Raw genomic sequence first — 14,651 nt, forward strand, 5'->3', positions numbered from 1 at the left:
TAAATCACCTCCGACTCCTACTAGTAAAGGTTACAATAATAATAATTATAATAACAATAATTGCAGGGACATCAGAGTTAATTGATTCTTTGTGGTTTGTGGTAGAAACCTGAGAAAGTGCATGTGGGCCATTCCTAGTTATTTCAACATATGGCCCAAGCACTTCAGTCTAAAAAAATAAACCTGAAATTATTATTCAATGGGTACACTGTACATTTTTAGTTGATTTGGATGAATACTTTTTGAGATTTGGCCAATTGAGTGAGGGGAGGGGTATGTTTTTTGTGAGTCCTTTTTTTTTTTCCCATTTTCAGCTTCCAATATCTCAAGAATTACATCACATAGGAAACTGAACTTTGGTATATTAATAGAGCTCCACCTACATTCTCAGAATATACAAAAGTATCATTTATAAATCTGTTACGGCAAATTTGCGGTTGACCTCATTTGGAGACCTGATTTATTGCTCTGGTTGAATGATGGAGTCCAGGCGAGGCATTGATGATTTTATAAAAAAGGTTTATTATAAAATTAAATAAAAAAGGAGTAAAAAAGAAGCTTCCATCCTGAAAGAATGAAAGGCAAAAGGCTCGTTGCAGAGCAAAAAGGCAAGACCCACTCTAACTAACAGTTTCACAGCTTTAGCTTTTATACAGATAACAGAAAAGGTTCCACCCTGAGGTGAGGAGAAGGAGGGAGTCAGATGCCCAACAGTGGAAACATTTGAGGATGATGAAGACGTGTATATTATGAGGAAGATTGGGCGCCACTCTTGTCTATCCTTGATAGTGTGTGTGTTCGTGTGTATGGCCTTCAGCAGAGACTCTGTGTTGCCCTGAGTACAATACGATCTGTACTGTTTAATCTAACATGATTCAGCTGTTCAAAAGTGCGAAGAGTAATGGAGTCATCATGTATTAAAACTTGACAAATTGTACACATGAACACACATTTGACGATATTATGATGAATATAAAAATTGCCATAACACATCCTAACTGGTGGAAATGCCAGCCCCTCAAAATTGGAAAAAAGTTTGTTTCTGGCTGGAACATGTTTGGGCCTTCAGTAAACAAAATCAGCTTTGACCTTTGTACATAGACTGTTCACATCACTAATGATTAGTAAGAAATATGCATTGGTTTTTGAGGGACAGTCTCTTGAAATTACTATTTTGATTGGCCCATAACTGCATGTGGGAATGTAAAAAAAATATCTGATTTTTGTTTTAATTTATAGTATAAAGATTACTCTTTTATGGGATATAAAATGGGATATTTTCTTTATGCGATTTCTTCATTTTTATTCTGGAGTCTGGACCCTAACTTTAGTGCTATTTCACCCATCACGATTATTGAAAATCCTTTACATGAGGCAAAACTATTGTTTTTTTTTAGACCTAAGTGTGTGGGATGTCCTGAAAATTTGTTGAAACTAGTGCAGTGTCCGTAGGAAGTATGTATTGCTATAAAAAAGTGTGAGTTTAAGTAGCTTTTTCATGGATGGTCTAATGAGGTTGAATGTTGAATGTTTGAAGGTGGGACGTTAGGGACTTTTAGGTTTGTTGTGAAATGTGTAGAGTGACACCTATTGTGTTTTCATATATTTTGGCTTTTAGCAAGGACACCGTAGGGAGTTGAACCCCATTTATTCCGATTCCAGTTCGTTGTCAGTCTGATCCTGATCCGCTGAGATATTTGAGGAAACTGCTTTGACAGGCAAGGCTCTCGACTGGATCCCATGACAGTCTAGCACTTTGCCACCAAGCAGACCGCACGCACGCACGCACGCACACACACACACACACACAGACAGATTCCTTGCGTTTATAGAGAGATGAGGGAGAACATGCAGATTGTGCACACACAAGCACGAGGGCAGAAATCCACAGATTATCAGCTGGGAGGAAGCATTGTTTTCTTGTTGAGTTGACCAAAAAACTCTGAGAATCAAAGAGCTTCATTACACAACAAAGCTCAAGGCTGATCGCTGATTTAATTTGGTCGTGCATTACGTTGATGCTGCGAAGATTTAAAAAAAAAACTATCTTAGTTTGAAAACCCACGTGGAAGGTGAAAGATTGGCAGGTCATTTCCTCCTGACAGGTTTTTCTCTGTTTTAGATCTTTGTCTATCGATGATTGACTCTAGAGGGAGCCAGTCTCTTATCAGTTTCACACACTGCTTTGGTTTCTCGACATTTGTTGGAAGGCTCCCATCTCCTCTTCCTCCTCCTGTTCCTCTTCCCTCTCTCTCTCTCTCTCTCTCTCTCTCTCTCTCTCTCTCTCTCTCTCTCTCTCTCTCTTTCTCTCTCTCACACTCTCTGACTTTCAATGAATACTAATGCAGCAAGTGAGCCCACCTCCCTTCCTGCCATGGCTTTGCAGGGATGGGCGGGAGAAGGAAGATAGAGCAACGTATGCCTATGTAGGCAGTGCTTGACACGCAGCAGCACCCAATGCCTTTTTTCTCTCCCCCCCCACTGAGCAATACCGGTGAGCCACTCTGCAACAATGTCTAACCTGTGTGAGTGGCATGTGAGATCTGAGCAGAGTTGAGACAGACAGACAGACAGACTGAGAGAGAGAGAGAGGAGGACGCCCGTGCCTGCTTTGTTTCCTCATCTGGATGGGAAGTGTTTTTTGGGTGGAGGGACAGAAGAAAGCAGAAGGCAGCCGGGGAAGGGGACCAACTGGCGGCAGCCAATCCCCCCTTCCCACCCATAGACTGGAGACGACGGAGGCCACTGGAGTATTTGCTTTTATCTTTCGTTTTTTGTTCTTTTTTTTCCTCATAGCGCTGCTGGGAGGTGCTTTACCTTTTCATTTGCTTGCACTCTCTCTCCTCTGTCTCCTCATCTATTTTGCCATCTACCTGGTCAACAATTTCCACTGTGTATGAGCCAAAGGAGGGAGAGAGAGGCAGAGACAGACGAGCAGACAGAGGAGGAGGATTTTTTTTTTCATCCCTTCCAAAAAAACCCCCATTTTTTTCCCTCCTCTCATTTTCATTCATTCTTCCACCTTCCCTCTTCATCGCGCTCACTTCCAGCCTTTTCCTTCCTCTCTCCCTCCTCCCTTTCACTGCCACCTTCCTCCTCCTCCTCTTCCTCCCTGCCACCGTCCACCTCTAACTTTTTTTGACTCCTCCTCTGCTTTTCTTTAAGCAACAAATAGAGGCATTTTAAGTGGCTTGGCTTTTTTATCTATGCCTTTTTCACTTTTGTATCTTTCCCTCCTCTTTTTTTCCTCCCAATCGTCTTTTTTGGGCGTCTCTAGAATCTAACTATAGGTAGGTCTACTTAGTGTTGAGTGTATGTCTCAGTCTTTGTTTATTGTGTGTATGAAAGGTGTTTTTTTGTTGGTTGGATGGGCACACACAGACACTGGTACGATTGCTGCGCCCCTCCCACGCGACGCTCAGCTGATCCTCACCTCACGCCATATCTTCCTGACGTCACGCCTCCTCTTTCATCCGTTTTTTTTCTTTTTTTTCCGTACTTTTTCAATCAAGCCCAAAGTGATTCATCGTGCATAAGCACCATCACCGAGTCATTTTGCATCTGTTGTTTCATTAAAAAAAACATCTGACACCCTCTGTATATATGTTGTCTTCATTCATCCCAGGGATTCAACACACTTGATGTCCATCAGGTGAAGGTCAAAATGAGCCTTGGCCTGATTGCTGATTGATCGTGTGTGTTCAAAAGTCCCCCGACACTCATCCTTTCTGTCTGTTTCCTCTCCGTCCTTATTTGGTTGCTCTCTTTTCCTCTTCCTCCTCCCTCGTCCGTCTCTGCGAGCAGATTCTGAGTCCTGCAGACAAACACGGGCAGTCGACCAGAATGGACTAGGACAAACTTTGCTTTATTGTCTACAGGAGTTTTCCCCCCACTTTTTTTCCCTTCTCCATAATTTGCCCACATTTTCAATCATCAAACTTGCTTTGTTCACCTCTCATCTGCATTTACGCTTCCTTATCATTTTAGTGCATCTTTTTCTCTCATCTGTCACTGACTGTTTTACATCAGAGAGGATGCAGCGTTTTGGTGACACAGTTTTGCTTCAAGCAAACTTGCATTTTTCACTTGATATCTGTTATATTTTTTGACTGACACAAAAAGATGAAAGAGAGACTTGATCTTTTGAGGCTGAAAGAAATTGATTTGCTGAATGTTTGAGCTGCAGAAAGACTATTATCAAAGTAAAGCACCCAAAATAACTCATTTAAAAAAATAACAAAACAAAAACCAAACATTTTTTTTTTACCCCCCCCCGATGGAGATTTGTTTGTGCATATTGCCTGAAGAGAGTGGGATCGTCGATTAAGGCGTCCTGTCCAAAAAAAAAAGGAGTTTCTGATGTTTTTGTGATTGGACTGAAGCTGATGCAACTATTCGATCTTAATAGGATTTCCTTAAGGTGGATTAACGACTCACGCAACATCTTTGGCCATTAGCAGATGTATTTAGCTCCGGTCTAAATGTAATAAATCTCGGTGCTAACAGCAGGTAAATAGGTGAGTACAATACACATCGCTGCTGCATGATTTGCGTGATATCGATGAATATAGACGTGTATTTTATGTTTGTGTCTGTGCTGAACTGAAATGGATTCTGCTGGTTTATCAGTGAGAAGTGGTTTTTACTCACACTTTACATTCATTTCGTGTCTCTCACACTGGCTTCTATTTCTCTTTGTGTTGGAGTTTTAGTTCTTCAGACTCATCCAGACCACAAACTCATTTACGATGAAACATAAAAGGGCATATAGATTAGAATCAAAACATTTATTCTGGTTATGTTCATTTGTTCTTTGTCAATATGACCATATGAAATTCACTGTACAACATAAGTCCTAAAATATAAAGCCATCAGAAGGGAAAGTTATTCTATTTAACATTTTTAGTTTATACCTTTTAACTTGAAAAATGACAGATGGAAAGTGAAGTTAGGTTGATATATTTTGATATTTTTAACACTTCAAAGTGTAAATCACTTATTAAAATACAGATTTAGAGACTTAGATAGATTCCTCAGGCTATCTGCTAGTCCATTGGTTCCTTGGTCTCTCCCCTGAACTCTGTGGTTTGAACACAGCATAAAAAAGTCTTTAGTGAGTGTTTATATGTAGATCTCAGAGAAGAGATGGACCGCGCTGCTCTTTGTCAGCTCAATTACTTTTATCTGCAGCTCTTCCCAGAAGCACAAAGTAATTCAGCATGAGGACAGCGACGGCATATCTTATCTCCCACTGCAATGAAATTTTACTCACACTCTCACACCTGAATCACGTACGCACATACACACACACACAGATGCAGACACTTCCATGACCATTTATCTATCCATCCATCCATCTATCATTGGTGCAACAGCTATTGACCCCTTTTCTCTGATTAACTTTCCCATCATTTCGCTGACAGTGGTCCGGATTTATGCTTCACGTGTGGCTACGTGCGTGTGCACGTCAAGGTTACAGCTTTGTACCTGTGATACCCACCTGGGACCTGCTCTCATAGCTCAGGACTATTATGCATTCTGCTCGGTGCTTTCGGCACACATGTGACCTCACGGCCGGTCTGCAGATGGGCACTTAACCTCGGGCAGTCTGTCAAACCTGTCACAACTGCAAAATGGACGCTGCCACTGACACATGGCTCTGCGATGTCTATTTTCTGCAGTAATGATCAGTGAAACAGTGTGTACAGGTGAAGCCAGCCTTTCTGAGTACGTTCTCAGTCTGTGGTGGAGGCAAAGCGGACAGTGATGCCCTACTTAGTTGGTAATGGACTCTAGTTACAGACAGTTGGTTATATTTTTGGAGGTGAATGTGGAGTTTGTATCCTTCCACTGCAGAAATGGAGATGAATTGTTAGGCAACATGAGAGGATCACAGTCTTCTGGGTCAGTGGTCGTGGACATATCCATTTCTGCCCTCAAGAGACGTTAGAGTTAATGTTGTGCCCAGTGTAGAGGAACAAAATTTAGGTCCAGATGATTTCATCCAAAAATAAATTCAGTTTGAAGCGTTTTGATCGCATCAGTGACACGTTGAAGATTTACGTCTGTCTGTCCACGTGATTAACAAACCATGTGATTTCTCACAGGCATTCAAAAGAGATAGATGTAAATGCCAGGATGGCAATATTTTGTTTAAACTTTCCAATCATTTGAACCCTATAATGGATTTACTTAGTGGTGTCAGTGAACATGTTTGGTCCCCCATAGTTTATTTATTAAAAAATAATAAAGAATAGAGAATAAAGTGTAACACCATTAACTTTAAAGCAAAGATCTACATTTTGATAACGTATGGTGCTGATATAAAACATGCAGTCTCATAATCCAGCTCGTATTTCCCTTAAGACAAATGTGGAGTTACATCTGTTGCATTTAGGTTTTCTTCTCAGTTTGAACTATAATATTTGTACACTTTGAACCACATTTGGAAGCAAAGGAAGAAGCACCAAGTAAGTGGTGACAATAAACTCCCACGTAGACCAACTATGGTTCACCATTTTGGTCAATTGTTATTGAATGTGTTATTGAACTAATTCTAAACTGTAAGTGGTTTGTGAGTTTGCAGGCTGGCAGCTGTATGTGTGCTGTGTTCTTTGCCATTACGGCATCATATTGAATAAATGGACCCACGTAGACTATGCATGCATTGCTGAAACTGGACTCGCAGTCAACTTTCTATATGGGTCCATTTATATTTCAGGAACATTACAAAAGAAATACTGATAAATAATTGAAATACCTCAGCCCCAAAGCAGCCAATAATATGGACGATTTGAGATGTTTTTGTTGTATTTCCTTCATTTTTTCATAGCAGAAGAAGGAGCAGCTGCCATCCAAATAAAAGTTGGACACATCTGAACCTCCTCTCTGTGCAAATATAGAGTTGATTTGTTGGGTAACATGAGAAGAGCACAGCTTTTTGGGTCAGCGATCACGGGCGTATACTTCCCTACCAAATGAGGCGTTACAGTTTAATTTCTATCCAGTGTGCGTACATAATTTTTGTGAACATTAGATCTTCATTCCAGCTGTTCTTATAGTGCTTGTGATGTTGCAGATGATAAACTAAGATTTTTTAACGCATATGATAAAAGGCGTGAAAGTGGTGGAGACTGTTGTAATTAAGGTTTTGCACGTGCAAGCTCTGATGTGGGAATGAAACGTGGCCGCACGAGCTAAATGTCATTGTTTAGACATTAGTCTTATTAGACATTGGGTGTAAGGCAGTGTAAACCCCTCTGGATAGGATGCCATCGCAGGGCAGGACAGAGCCAAGTATCAGTGGCCACTAGCGGCACTCGAACCCACAATCTCTGCACTGATAGGCAGCAACGCTCCATATTTCATAAAGATCACCTTTCGTCATGCTTACATCTCCTTCTCACAACATTTCCGCCATCTGTGCATAAAGCTGACACCTGCCTGTTAAACGCAGCAAAGAAATGTGCAAAACATCCACAGGAATTCAGCTTAGGTTTTTGGTAAATGATGAGCTGAGTTCTATTTGCTTCTCCTCCTCCCACTGTGTCACGTGTTATCAGGGGTGGACTGGGACAAATATTAAGCCCAGACCAGCCCACTACATTATCAGCAACACCATGTAGAAGCTGTCAAGTCAGTGATGCTCAACATGTGGCTCTTTATGTCTTAATTTTAATTATTATTATTCCCCCAGAAAGATACAGGGAGATACTTTTTGACCTCTTTTTACCTATTTCCTTTGGCCATTTTGCATCTTTCTTTGTCCAGTTTTTACCCCTTTCCCCAAAAGTTCTGACATTTTTTTCATACTTGAGCTAGCTTTCGCCAATAAATATCCCTTTTTTTTCCCCTTTTTTTGTAAATTTTGCAATTCTTTTTTACACATCAAAGTTTTGCCCTTTAATTTTTTGACCTCTTTTCATCCGAATAAGCTAACTTTTGCCCAATAAATACAACTTGTTTCCTTTTTTTTTCCTACATTTTGCCTCTTTTTGTTTTACATTTTTTCCCTTTTTCACAATTTTTTTGCCATATTTTGCTCTTTTTACTATTGTTTGCTACATTTTGCCTATTTAAGCTACCCTTTGCCATTGCATACCACCAGTTTCCTCTTTCTTTGCCCATTTTTTGGCAACTCTTGACTGTCACTTTTCACTCTTTTCTTGTCATGTTTTTGCCACTTTTGGACCATTTTTTCCATCTGTTACCATTTCTGCCTCCACTTGCTCATCAAAAAAAAAAAAAAAAAAAAACCATACCACTTTAGGTCGACGGCCTATCGAGACAATGCCCGGTATGTCAGCTGGCCGGTTCACCCCTGCATGTCATGGTAGAGACACATCCAGATTACATATTCATTCATTCAATTAAATTCAATTAAATTCAACTTTATTTATATCGCGCACATTACAACAGTCATCTCAGTGTGCTTAACAAAAGAAAGAGGCAAATGCCCTAAATACAGTCGATTGCTAGTGTTATTTTGCACGTTTGATCTTTTTTACGAGGGGTTAGAAGATCAATTTTGTGCATGCAAACCTTTACTAAATGAAGCTTTAATGTGATAGTCTCACTGACCTTAAGAAATAAAGGTTTTAAACAGTTCAGAAATGTACATTTAAAGACATAAGTTATAAAATAGTTCAGTATTATAATGAGCGTTGGTTTTGTATTCCAAAGCCTCCTGAGCATCCTCTGTGTGCAAATGTAGGGATGATTTGTTGATCCCAACTCATGGGTTGTCTTTAAAGATTCTCCGTCTTTGACATTATGAGGAAAAACTGCCAGTTTTGCTAAAGGCGGCTGGACTTCCTGCAGAATTCTTTTTTGAAAGGTTTTCACATTTCTTTTATCCTTTCATTTATGTAGCAAAATGCATTCAACAATCACTCGGAGCAACACCTCTGTGGGTCACTGATCATGAACAAAACCTCCTGTACCTGCCAAACGAGACCTTACAGTAGATGTTTTCCTCCTCTGTGTACATGAATAATGTGTTCACAGATTTCTCCAAACTACAAATCATCTGTGTTTTAATGACCGAAGGCTACGTATTTTAAGCGTGCTGTCGATATTTAGTGTGCCGAGCTCAGGCTGGAAGCTTACGAGGGAAAGAAGCCTGCCAAACATCTCAGAACAGTGCTCGGCAGCTTTATGAGGTGCAGGGTTTGCAGGCGCCATTGATAAACAGACTCGGATCTGATTCCCTCTGTCCTGTTTGTATGTGCTACGACAATACAACTGTGACACTGAGCACCACATCTGTCTTAATGAAACCTGCAATAATGCTGTATTAGATGTTTTGTATGCAGCCTTCATCATCCTCCGTGCGCCATCTAGGGAATGCTGTATCGGAAATATAGATCCACAACAGGGTAAAAAACTGATTCCAGCGCAGAAAATCCTTCAACATTTTCCATTTGCTCCTATGTGTGATGCTGCAATCTTCATCTATCACGGGTATGGAAAAGATAAAATCATCTCTGTGGTGCGTTAGAATCCTTAACATCTACTAGAGAGAAAACAGGCGGGAAGTTTAAATGACTAAAAAAATGATAGCCTCAATTTTATTGGCAGTGTATTCACTTCAAACAAGTGGAATGTGGGGCATGATCTGATATAAAAAGGCTGCTTAATAATTCATGGGAGCTGATGAGGACTTTTCATAGACACTGACAGTGTCCACATGAAGGGTTGTCGAACAAGGAGCGTTTACGGCCATTTGTGAGGCAAGAAACGGGCCACGATATGTCTCAGTTGGACTGCAGTTGGTGTTTAAATCTTGTATATGTTCACCTTTGTGTCTCAGATCGACTCTGACACGTGTCCTCATGATCACTGTTACTCTGGGTCTCAGTTTGTGAGACGCTCATAGGTCCATTAAATATGAAAGTACAATCTGTTGCCCCACAGAGACTGTTATCATATTCATCAACATATTTTGCACGATAATTTATTCATTTGAAGTATGGCTCACTCGCACAGTTTAGACTCTCAATTGAACTCTTCATGGTCCACGAGGACTCATTTGTGCATTTATTCTAACTTTTATCCCCACATTTGGTGTTTCTGCCCTTTGCCTTGAACAATAAAAAGTCTTGTTGTTAATCTTGCACAGAATCAGATTGTGTAGGATTAACAGGATGCTTGATTAAGCAATTACACCAAATGTGTGAAAATTGAAATCATTGTCACATGTAGGTTGAAATGCAGACAACTACTGAAGAGAAATAACTGCATGGAGACCTAAAAAAGTTTGAGTAGACGAGCTGCTTGCAAAGTTAGATAATCGATGATGGTTTAATGTCGCAGGTTGTAAACCAGTGGTCTCCAACCTTTCATGTATCATGAATTGATATACTGGACATAGTTTTTAAGAACTCTTGTTTGGTGGAGGAGTGGAGACGTTGTGCTCGCAGTAACTGTGCTCTTGACTTCGTCTGCTACTGTACGCTTTCATTATTCAAAAAACATTATTTGTTCTCTGTGACCCGATACCAAATGGTTTGGTGGTTGGGAATGACTGTTATAAACCATGGCAGGAAGGAGATCAGCAACAAGACATGAGGCAGGTATCCTGCAGCAGCAAGGTTCCGTAAAGGTAATTGCTGAACTTCAGATAAAATTTTGAGATAATATGCTTTGGATTCCTTTAAGGGGTGTGGTTTTATGAGATTATCTGCACTGTGCCAAAGCACGTTTGTCACCTAAACTCCGGATTGTTTATGTGAGTTGATCTGTTTGTGATTTAAAAAAAACTGCAGTACTATGTGTCCTGGAATACATCCTGATCTTTTTGTGTTATTCAATGTTTAATACAGGTGATTAGTCTGGAAGCGCTCACCAGGCGTTTGAGTTCTGGGGGGCTGAGACAAACACACGCAGTGACTAATCAAACGAGTAGGGGACGTGACGACAATAGCACGACAAGCTAAGCCGGCTCCCAAAACTGAGCCGGCATAGATTTACGGTTTTGAAGCCTCTTCTTGTTGTGGTTTTAATGATACATCCAAGTCTATTAAAACAGGGCAGAGTGCAGATCCGAACGTTTTCTCTGTGGCGGGCGCCATGCTTGTTGTGACACTGGTTGGTGCTGGAGATATGTTATTTATGTACAGCCCTGATTGGCTCGGTTTCTTTCTAGTCGAGGAAGTGAGCAGAAATGGCGGCATTACCATACCCACTTTCTTACAAAAAGTAAGGAAGTGGGTGTGGCTTATCGCCAGGTTAAGTGCTATGCTGACTACGATATTCTTAGTTGAGCACACATGGTGATGCATGCAGCGCTCAAAACGGGGTGATTACGTATGCATCATGCAAGTATCATCCTCAATACATCTGTAGAGAAATGAGAGTAGAAACACTGGGCTGAAGTTTGGCTTTAGGAGAAAGTAGAAAGTACAATAGTGAGTTTGTGCATGCATCATGAAAGCATGGCGTAGGTTCCTGCTCAGGGATGAATATCTGTTCAGACCCAAATTTATTCTATAGCAGGCATCCAGACTTAGACTTCACTTTATTGATCTCTTTCCATCGGTTCCCTCAGGAAACATGAAAAAAGGACAAGAAGGCCGGGATGTAATGGTATAGCTTTTAGGAGTCATCATTGGTCAGAACATTTGAGGACTTCTGTATTCACAGATGGCTGGTTTCTTCTTCAAGAGGGTTTTAACAACTTATTTTGAAGGAAGAATTGCTCACATTGGCTATTTATAACTACATTTCTAATTGCTTTTAGTTGTGTATTGTTAACGACGTTAACAATGTCCACGTCATCTAGCAAGTGGTCAACTGATGACAATAATGATTTAATTCTCAAATATTTTAGGTCCTACTTTTCAATACAAGCTGTTTCATAAGGTAAGGACAGGGAAATGGCATCATGAGGTAATAGATTAATGAGGCAATTGATCTGTTAAAGCATCATAAATTGTTTCTTTGGCTCTTGTTTTGAAACACTGGAAACAGATGTTGGTGTTGTGCAGCTGGAAGATGAGAAACATACGTAAATATTGCACGATCTCTTTATCTGTATTTTATTATCCTCCGCCACAAAACGTGGAAGGGGAATATAGGTTTGTGCATCCGTCCGTCCGAGTTAAAGGAACTGTTTAAGAAAGGATAACCAAATTTGGTGTGTGGCTTCAGGGTATCAATATCTTGATGGAGTTTGAAAATGAGAAACGCGCAATAATTTTTTTATTGCCCTTGTTCCGTATTTTTACTCTGTTTGAGGTATCTTCAAAGGGGACAGCTTTTCTTAGAAAACGTTTAAGCTTGTAATTTTATATTCTGATTTGATAATATTTTCTTATGTATACATCTAAGTTAGATTTAGGACATTTCGGAAAAGGTTGTGAGTTATAATGAGAACCAATCTAGGAGGATATTGATGACCGTCTTCCTGTTTATGTATATATATCTGCTTATTAAACAGGAAGTTGTATACATGTTCAGGAAGTATTGTGGGTAGAACTTATGCATAATGTGAGAGTATCTATAGAGTTATTTTCATTGTTTTTTGAGGTTTACACAGTAATGTTCTTGAGATGTATGACCGCACTAGCCATGAATGTAAATGTGTTGTGTAAAACCTGAATTGTTATTTTGACGTTATTTTTTCTTCCTCTGATCGTTCAGTGCTCGTGTCGACAGGCAGGGACAGTTTTGTACATTTGGAGGAAATGTATTATTTATGATATCAAGCTGAATTCTCTTCAGATCAGACTGTTTATCCCTGCACAAATGCAGAAACACACACCACACACGCGTACAGCAGTTTACTTAACCGAGTTGAGAGATGCATTTAAACAGATTAAAAATAAAAACACATTGTTCTTTTACAGGCTTTCACTGGGGATTTGGGTTGTAAACAATAACAGGATGACATATTCAGATTAGGCATTTGAATATGATCATGATTTTTTCCTCATTCATTTGTAAAATGTATAAATTAGTAATTTTATAATTTAAAAATTTGCACTACAACTTTACAAACAAGTAACGAATTTACATTTCCATGAAAATGTAATGGAAACTGCAAAGATAAAACTTATATATCCAAACACATAACCTCCCCTTTGAGATTTGCCTCTTATAATATATTGTGTGTAAATAGTGTTATTGTGATTATACATATTATTGTGTAGTTATGTATATATATTTGTTGTTCTTTTCAAGTTTTAATTATGTTCTTTTAGCTAGAGAGACACCAGAAACTGGAAACAAATTCCTTGTATGTGTCAACTTATTTGGTGAATAAAAATCGATTCTGATTCTGAAAATGTACTAAATTCATGTCAGAGATTGTGTTATGTGTTAAAAACTACAGGACTACACAGTCACAGTAATACTAAGGTTCTGGTGTTGGATAAAATAGTGAAGGGCTCCAGCAGAGCTCTTGACTGCTGTTTTAAGTGTGATTGACTTATGTCCTGACAAAGTTACAACACAGTTATAGAGGCTATCGCTAAATGGGAGATATAAACTCTTGTATTCATGTAAGAGGTGGGTGGAGCTTATTTTTTATCCACAAGGAAGACAGAAGTCTGTGGTGTTAACATGTGACCACTGCACATCTGTTAACAAGACAACTGTCAGTGTGTCACGGCTCGGACTGGCCTCGGTTTGCAATCGTTGGCTTTGACTGTGAGTGTAACTACATAGCGTCACTATGCAGAAGCCTCTGGGCAACACTTCCACACTGTGAATAATAAAAGAAATATTGGAACAACATTGTAATTATTATTAATAGCAATTTAGAAATGAATAGCGACACTTTCCTTCAGTAATGTAGACAGACTGCTGTGCCTCAGCAGCTGAATGTAAAAGAGCAACAGTTTGCATCTGAACAGATTTGAATGCTCAAGGTTCAAATTCATTCAGCAGTTCTCTCATTTTGACACTGGAATTTTCTAAACCTATACATTAGATTATTTGTGCGCTTGATTTTAATAGTTTAAAAGCTTTATCAAAGCCCAAACTATTGAAGTCTGCATGCTTCACGTTCTACAATATTCAGTGTTTTTCTTTGTAAAACAAATGCATTTACACAATTCAACAAAGTATTTCCAAATAAACACAATTTCCATGCATTAGCTTGATGACTCAGTGTGTCGTTCACAAATTCAGAAAATGCGATTAATCGTTGTTAATTATGGTCAGATTTGCAATTAATTACTTAATGATTTAAAAATACACAAAACCTGTTCACTTCTCTTATTCAGATTAGTACACAAAACTTAGTTGAACATTTTAAATTACCCTTTTTCATCTAATTTATTAATGCTGAGAAGATTTGATCAGGATCTGATTGGAGTCTAACCTTCTGTCCTTCTCTTTGCATCAGCAGACTGGCAGTCGTGGAAAAACAAGCGACACCAGGCGTCTTTTCACAGGAAGGAAGAGAAGCTGCTCCTGTGGAGTACAATTACCTCCAAATTGCTGCTTTTCCCTCCTAACCTGAAGAGGAATTTTTTTAACCCTAAGCCCGCTGTGAGTTTCTCTTTGACAGCAGAAAAGATCACGATACAATCGAGAGTCAAACGATCCCGAAATTTCTCCTCATTTTTTAATCTCAACCCACTGTTGGCAAACATCTGTATTTGATTCAACAAACCCCGCACAGCTAATGAGGTGTCCTGGTAGAG

The 14,651-nt window shown here is 39.5% G+C and overlaps 1 protein-coding gene across 7 annotated transcripts in view; it reads left to right on the forward strand.

Annotated features, from left to right (window-relative positions):
* grin2ba (glutamate receptor, ionotropic, N-methyl D-aspartate 2B, genome duplicate a) overlaps window positions 1-14,651 on the forward strand; it is a 180,908-nt gene that overhangs the window by 1,523 nt on the left and 164,734 nt on the right. The window contains exons 1-2 of one of the 7 annotated variants that reach the window (XM_028455109.1): window positions 2,437-3,290; window positions 14,354-14,496. The gene's annotated coding sequence lies outside the window, so the exon portion shown is untranslated. Of the gene's footprint in view, window positions 1-2,436; window positions 3,291-4,365; window positions 4,518-14,350; window positions 14,497-14,651 lie in introns of those variants that run through there. The other 6 variants (XM_028455111.1, XM_028455114.1, XM_028455110.1 and 3 more) reach the window with 6 other exon arrangements.

The sequence above is a fragment of the Gouania willdenowi genome, chromosome 8, assembly GCF_900634775.1.
Source record: "Gouania willdenowi chromosome 8, fGouWil2.1, whole genome shotgun sequence".
In the NCBI taxonomy this organism is placed as follows: domain Eukaryota; kingdom Metazoa; phylum Chordata; class Actinopteri; order Blenniiformes; family Gobiesocidae; genus Gouania; species Gouania willdenowi.